General features: G+C 41.0%; 1 pseudogene; it reads right to left on the bottom strand.

Annotated features, from left to right (window-relative positions):
- Positions 1 to 7,569, bottom strand: part of LOC110301395 — a 48,840-nt pseudogene extending 41,271 nt beyond the window's left edge.
- Between the last annotated feature and the right edge of the window lie 970 nt (positions 7,570 to 8,539).

Genomic DNA, 8,539 nt, shown 5'->3' with positions numbered 1-8,539 from the left:
GGATGTCTGCGGCCCCAAAAGGGTGCTGCCTCAGCGGCTCTGTGGCTCCCGCCTGTCCCAGAAGCTGTCTGCCTCTGTGGTCCTCACTCTAACCTGTAGACTAAGTTCGGCGGAGTCCCGGAGCCAAGATCAAGACACACATTCTTATACCTAAAACCTCCTCCTGGAAAAGTTTTGACTAAGAGAGTAAGGAGGCACTTCAGCAGGCCTCAAGACAAGAGGTCATAAGGTAATGAGTAGTGGGTAGTTTGATTTTAAAAAAGCTGGTCAACTGTCCTGGAAGACTAGTATTAAATTTTGTTCTTTAAAATCCATTTTTATAGATTACAATGATATTCTGAATATCAAAGGGTCAGTTACACCTGACTAAAAATAGCATTTGCTTAGGGAGATGCACAATTTACTGAGAAGATAACACAGAACTGAATGGATAAGTCATGTAATAACAGCTAGAATGGATACCTGCTGTGGGAAATTTATGACGTACATTTTGCCTCAATTTGTTATCACTGTTAAAAACCAAGTTTTATTCTCTACAAGCTCATATGTAGAAGTCATAATTCACATTGTGACTGTATTTGGAGATAAGATTATTTTAAGGACATAATGTTAAACAATGTCATGGAGTGGAATCTCATATAAACAAGGCTATCTATAATCATTATAACTGCCATCCTTAAAAGAAGAGAAATAAGCTAGTTTCTCTTGATATGCAAAAGGTCGTGTGACAACATCATGAAAACTATGAACTGTCTAGAAGCCAAGATGGCCTTCACCAGAAACCCATTTTACTATGATCTTGATCTTGGAAATTTAGTCTACAAAAGTATTAATAGATCAGTTTCTTTTATACAAATCATAGTCTGTGGAATTCTCTACTGACACTCAGAACTAAGAAAATTGTAAACTCAAAATCATATTTCTTTAACAATAAGTATAATTAGAGTAGGATAAACAAAACATATGGATCAAGCCAATGTTGCTGGCTACTCACTGGTGTGTTCTGAACCCAGAGTGATACAATAGCAGTTTCCCCAAAGACTTGCTCCAAACAACCTCAAAATTGGTTGTTGAATCAGGTACTCCATTTTTCTTCAAATGATCCCCATCATACAGGAGAAAAGAAAGCCAGAAATATCAGATATTGTTAGGGTTAACTCAATGGCAGTTCAGATCAAAGCTAAATTCATAAAAATGTGGAAACTGTATGAAGAGTGTAGAAGAAATTACTGTCACATTGATTTGCATTTTTTCAGTCAAGACTAAGGTCACTTCTTTTGACAGTGGAGAAGCAAAACACTGTGTTTCTATTTATACAATGACATCCACACTTCTAATATTTGTTAATCATATCTTATATACTAACAAATACATTAAGTAGGAAATAAAGAAAGCGAGCAAGATTTGTGGTTGAATAAGTTGAAGTGCATACATGTTATATAATTATTTCAGAATTCCTGGCTCTCAGATGTTAGTGAATTTAAAAAATGACACTATTCTGGACAATCACAGTGCTGCAAGGCTGTTGATCTTAGACTCCTTGAAATACAAATGATAAGTAATTTTTGCCTCACATGTAAAATATAAGTTGCTGAAATTGGTTAACCATTCTAAGCCTTTTATTAGAGTGCTTTATAATGACCTATAGTAAGAAGACTGGCCATATATAGAAACTTCTACAGCATAGAAAACTATGCAACTTAAGTAAGACACAGATGGCTAGGAGGCTAGAATCATCTTGGTTTAAAAAGTCCTTGAACAAAATAATTATAAGTTTTCCATTACTTTTAAATGTTACTTCTCTGAAATTTTGAGGAATAGAAATTCAAATATATTCTGTGTTGCTCCATGAAAAGCTATTATTTCGAATAAGGAAACCCATATGTCCTAATTTAAACATGTCAAATGTTCCTTTGCATGTGTTTTAGTCAGGGTTTTCTGGAGTCACAGAACTTATGGATAGTCTCATTATAGTAAAGAAATTTATTGATGGCTTACAGACTGCAGCCCAACTCCCAACAATGGTCAGTAGCAGCTGTGAATGGAAGTCCAAGGATCTAGCAGTTGCTCAGTCCCACACAGCAAGCAGGTGAAGGAGAAAGAGCCTTCCTTCTTCCTTATATAATCTCCAGCAGAAGGTGTCGCCCAGAATAAAGGTGTATGCCACCACATCTTTAATCCCAGATGAACTTGAATTCAGAGATCTTCTGGAATCTATAGCCACTGTGCCTCAAGATCTCCATATCAAGATCCATGTCAGAAACTTCTATCTCCCAAGCTCCAGATTAGGGTCACTGGTGAGCCTTCCAATTCTGGATTGTAGTTCATCCCACATATAGTCAAGTTGACAACCAGGAATAGCCACTACAATCCACCCCTTGTCAACTTGACACAAATAATATTTCATATTCACATGAAACAATAACAAGGTCGTGAATATGCCTAACATGATATAACTATTCCTCGTACAATCACAAATGCATTTGGAAATTTACAATGGGGCAATGTTCCTTGGGAACATCATTTTAGTGCCTCAACTTAAATACCAATTGATGTTAAAGAAACTGGAAGAAAGACAAATGTATTTGTTAGCAAAATAAGACAGAAGCATTCATATTACCTTATAATCCTCATTTCTGCAAGCGGATACATGGCCTTAATTGGTATCTATAACTATCTTCCTCTACTACCCATTCTGTATTTCCTTCACCCTCAGCAAGCACCTCAGCAGGTCTTGGCTCTTTTCCTGGAGGATGGACCCATACCTTCATTCCTGATGGGTCTTTGTCCTTTGTCATCCAGCTTGGATTAGGCTGTTGTAATTTCCCATTGACTTTAATCACAGGACATGGTAGTACTAAGGGATGCCCTATGGGATCTCCTGCCCTCCAGACATAATCTTGCTTACCTCCATTGTGGAGAGGTAATCCAATTTCCCCCATGGTAATCTGAATCTATCACCCCTCCTAACACTGATATTCCTTTCTTAGCCTGTTGGTTTAAGGTCATTAGTAGCCCAAAATGACCAGGGGGAAGTCTGAGCTTCCAGTCCAATGGAACGTTTATTGTAGCTCCTGGTAGGAGCACACCCTACTCTGGAACCAAAACTTCTAGGCCAGCAGAACCTAGAGATATGGGGACAGGAAGCAAAAATTTTTCTAGAGGGTCACTAGAAATGATAGTGATTGGAACTATTCCCTGTTCCACCCATTGATTTCTGGACCCATGGATCCTGGCTATGGGGAAAACTGTACCATATATTGAATGCTGATTCAAAGCATATGCAGCCTTCTGAAGAACTCTGCCCCAGACCTCTATATTGTTCCCACCTAATTGGCCCTGTAACTGTGTCTTCAAAAGGCTATTCTATCTTTCTATCAGAACAGGTGCTTCAGGATGATGGGGAACATGGTAAGACCAGTGAATTCCATGATTGTGGGCCCACTGTCACACTTCTCTGGCTGTGAAATGATTTCCTTGGTCAGAAGCAATACTGTGTGGAATACCATGACAATAGATAAGGCATTCTGTGAATCTATGGATGGTGGTTTTAGCAGAGGCATTTCATGCAGGAAAGGCAAATTCATAACCAGAATAAGTATCTACTCCAGTACGAACAAAATGCTGTCCTGTCCACAGAGGACGTGGTTCAATGTAGTCAACCTGCCACCAGGTTGCTGGCTGGTCACCTAGAGGAATGATGCCATATCTGGGACTCAGTGTTGGTTTCTGCTGTTGGCAGATCTGGCATTCAGCAGCAGCTGTAGCTAGGTCAGCCTTGGTGAGTAGAAGTCTATATTGCTGAGCCCAAGCATAACCTCCATCTCGACCACCATGGCCACTTTGTTCATGTGCTCATTGAGCAATGACAGGGATGGCTGGGGAGAGAGGCTGACTGTCCACAGAATGGGTCATTTTATCCACTTGATTATTGAACTCCTCCTCAGCTGAAGTCACCTTTTGATGAGCATTTACATTGGACATAAATATCTTCACATCCTTTGCCCATTTGGAGAGATCTATCCATAACTCTTCCCCAGATGTCTTTCTCGCCAATTTTCCAATTGTAATCTTTCCAAGTCCCTGACCATCCAGCCAATCCATTGGCTACAGCCCATGAGTCAGTGAATAATCATACACCTGGCCATTTCTTCTTACAAACAAACTGTAATACTATGTGTACTGCCCAACGTTGTGCCCACTGTGAAGATTTCCCTTCACCCGTGTCTTTTAGGGTTGTCCCGGAAAGGGGTTGTAATGCTGCAGCTGTCCACTCTGCCTGCATAACGTGCAGAGTCATCAGGTCCTAGTCTTCTCCTCTTCAGTCAATTAATCATAGGAAAAACCCTATGAGGCTATAGGCACATGCTTGGCAGCAGATTGCATTGTAACAGGAGTAGAAACCACAGGCATTTGAGCAACTTCTAAATGTAACTTGCTTGTGCCTTCAGGAACTGTTCTGGCCTGATCACATATATACCACTTCCATTTGATAATGTGCATGTCCTACTTTATGACTTGTAGGGTCTGATAGTACCCAGTTCAGGTTGCATAGTAACTTGGTGTCCTATTGTCAAATGTTCAGTTTCTACTAAGGCCCAATAGCAGGCCAAGCTGCTTTTCAAAGGGAGGATAGTCTGCAGATGATGGTAGAACTTTGCTCCAAAATCCCAAAGGTCTCTTCTGTGATTCACCTACAGGTGCCTGTCAGAGGCTCCAAACAGCATCTCTGTCAGCCACCAACACTGCAAGTATCATCAGGTCTGTTGGATCATATGGTCCAAGTAGTAGAGCAGCCTGCACAGCAGCCTGGACCTGTTGAAGGGCCTTCTCCTGTTCCAGACCCCAGACAAAGCTAGCAGCTTTCTGAGTCACTTGGTAAAAAGGCCTAAGTAACACATCCAAGTGAGGGATGTGCTGTCTCTAGAATCCAAATAGACCCACTAAATGTTGTGCTTCTTTCTTGGTTGTAGGAGGAGTCAGGTACAATAACTTATCTTTTACCTTAGAAGAAATATATCTGCAAGCCACACACCTCAGTACTCCTAAGAATTTCACTGAGGTAGATTGTCCTTGAATTTTGGTTGGATTTATTTCCCATCCTCTGATATGCATGTGTTACCAATGAGTCCAAAGTGGTTGCTACTTCCTGCTCATTTGGTCCAATCAGCATAATGTCATCAATATAGTGTACCAATGTGATATTTTGTGGAAGAGTCAAATGATCAAGATCCCTTCTAACTAAGTTATGACACAGGGCAGGAGAGTTAATATATCCTTGAGGCAAAACTGTGAAGGTATACTGCTGGCCTTGCCAACTGTAAGCAAATTGCTTCTGGTGGTCCTTACGGAGAGGTACTGAGAAGAAGGCATTTGCCAGATCAATAGCTACATACCAGGTGCCAGGAGATGTGTTAATTTGCTCAAGTAACAAAACTACATCTGGTATAGCAGCTGCAATTGGAGTTACCACCTGATTTAGTTTTTGATAGTCAACTGTCATTCTCCATGATCCAGCTGCCCTCTGCACTGGCCAGATAGGAGAGTTAAAGGGAGATGTGGTGGGAACCACCACCCCTGCATCTTTCAAGTCCTTGATAGTGGCAGTAACTTCTGCAATTCCTCCAGGAATATTTTACTGTTTTTGATTCACTAATTTCTTTGACAGAGGCAACTCTAAAGGCTTCCATTTAGCTTTTCCAACGATAATAGCCCTGACTCCACAGTTCAGGGAACCAATATGAGAATTCTGCTGATTTCTGAGTATATCTATTCCAATTATACATTCTGAAACTGGAAAAATGACCACAGGATGTGTTCAGGGACCTACTGGACCTACTTTAAGTAGGACATCAGTCAAAACTCCATTAATCACCTGTCCTCCATAAGCCCCTACTGGAGGGCCACAATGTTTCTTGGGATCTCCTGGGATCAGTATCAACTCAGAACCAGTATCCAATAGACCCCGGAAAGTCTGATTCTTTCCTTTCCCCCAGTGTACTGTTACCCTTGTAAAAGGCTGTAGGTCCCTCTGGGGAAGAACTGGAGAAAGGGTAACAGCAAAACTTTTAGGTGTCTTATCAAGATCATTCCTCAGGGAAACTTGGCCACCCCTTCATTCAAGGGGTTCTGGATCTTCAAACTGGCTCAAATCTGGAAATTGATTGACTGGCTGAGATTGCCTTTCACCACGATCTAATGGAGCCTTTCTTTCATTTGTTTGAGAATTTTTCTGCTTATACAGATCAAACAGATATGCAGTAGGATTCCTATTTCATGCCTGGAAACATCATGATTGATTAGCCAGTACCAAAGTTCCAAATGAGTCATGCCATTAAAAATTTCACCTCTCCTGTGCTGACCATTATGGGGTATGTTATTATAAACATTGTTTTGTCTACGTTGTCCATTATAATAACTATGATCACCTTGTCTCTAGCAATTCAATGCTGCCACCTGACCCTTGTTACCTCGGGGCCCAATTAAATCCATTGAATTTATTTCATCTAATTGAGCAGCAGCATCTCCTACCCTAAGGTCTGGCACAAGGAAAAGGGCAAGAATAAAACTTTTCAAATGTGCTGGTGCCCTTCTCTCCAGTTTGCGTCTTATAGGGCTGGTGAAGGGCATATCTTCTGGACCTTCCCATTGTGGAGGATTAGGTTCTACACAATGTACCCACTCTAGCATTGCAATTTCTCTAAGCTTTAAAATCCCTTCATCAACACTAAGCCAAGGGATATCAGGCATTTCCAATTCCTTTTCAGTAGGCCATCTTTGATAAATACTTCAGCCAACCATTCAAGCAAACTTTTGACACCTTTTTTGGCACTTTTTATTAGATATTTTCTTCATTTACATTTCAAATGCTATTCCCAAAGTCCCCTATACCCTCCCCCCACCCTATTCCCCAAACCACTCACTCCTGCTTCCTGGCCCTGGCATTCCCTGTACTAGGGCATATGATTTTCGAAAGACTAAGGGCCTCTCCTCCAATTGATGGCCAACTAGGTCATCCTCTGCTACATCCTCTGCTAGAGACATAGCTCTGTGTGATACTGGTTAGTTCATATTTTTGTTCCTCCAATAGGGTTGCAAAACCCTTTAGCACCTTGGGTACTTTCTCTAGCTCCTCCATTGGGGGACCTGTGTTCCATTCAATAGATGACTGTGAGCACCTTTTTAAACTATGCAAGCTTCCACATTAAACTTATAATCTCCAATCAGAGAGCCCATGTCAATAAACTCAGCCTTCTCTAGTTTTATGTTCCTTCCACCATTATCCCATACCGTTAAAATCCATTCCCACACATATTTGCCAGGTTTCTGCTTGAATGGATTAGCAAACTCATTAAGCTCCTTAGTAATGTATCGAATTATCTCATGGACTACAGTTTCTACCTCCCATCTAGGGGCATGTTTTTCCTTGCGTCTGGTTATAGGTCTACAAGAAACTATTCGTGGGCCTTGAGAAACATCAGTATTGCCTTGTCTGGCATTTTCTTCAGTGAAAGTCACTGCTGGTTTATCACACTCTGCAGAATTCATTTCCTCATGTGAAGAAGGCATTATTTCAAGGGGTGGGGCTGAGGATTTTACTTCCTCAGGTGGGGCAAACCCTTGAGAATCTGAAGATTCAAAATTCTCATCTTCAACAGGGTCTTCCCACACATCCCCATCCCAAGTTATAGGAATTTATTGATGACTTACAGTCTGCAGTCCCACTCCCAACAAAGGTCAGTAGCAGCTGTGAATGGAAGTTCAAGGATCTAGCAGTTGCTCAGTCCCACATGGTAAGCAAGTGAAGGAGAGAGAGCCTTCCTTTTTCCAAAGTCCTTATATAGTCTCCAGCAGACGGTGTAGCCCAGATTAAAGGTGTGTGCCACCACATCTTTAATCCCAGATGAACTTGAACTCCGAGATCTCCTTGTCTCAATCTTCTGGAAACTATAACCACTATGACTCAAGATCTCCATACCAAGATACAGGTCAGAAACTTCTATCTCCAAGTCTCCAGATTAGAGTCACTAGTGAGCCTTCCAATTCTGGATTGTAGTTCATTCCAGATATAGTCAAGTTGACAATCAGGAATAGCCACTACAGCATGATTTTGTGATTTAGGAACTAGGCCTTATCACCAGACCTGCTTTAGCTCAAATCCTGTTTTAGACACTTGACAAGGTTACTGAATTTCTATAACCTCCACAGCACTAATACACATTGGGGAGGATTCTTCTGTAACCCCAAGCATGTTCCCTGAAAAATTGAGAGACTGTGGGTTTCAAAGGTTTGGTTATGCCACAAAAATCAAGAATCTAGATAAGCATAGTGAGATGTTAAGTTTCAATTTCAATTATAATCAATATAATTTTCATTTTTTTTTACTTTTTTGGTGGTTTTATTTATTTACATTTCAAATGTTATTCCCCTTCCCATTTTTCCCTCCACAAGCCCTCTATCCTCTTACCCCCACCACTGCCTTAATGAGGGTGCTCCCCTACCCACTCACCAACTCCCATCTCAGTGCCCTCGAATTGCC

The sequence above is a fragment of the Mus caroli genome, chromosome 9 (assembly GCF_900094665.2).
Source record: "Mus caroli chromosome 9, CAROLI_EIJ_v1.1, whole genome shotgun sequence".
NCBI lineage: Eukaryota > Metazoa > Chordata > Mammalia > Rodentia > Muridae > Mus > Mus caroli.
This window is presented reverse-complemented; position numbering and strand designations above follow the sequence as displayed.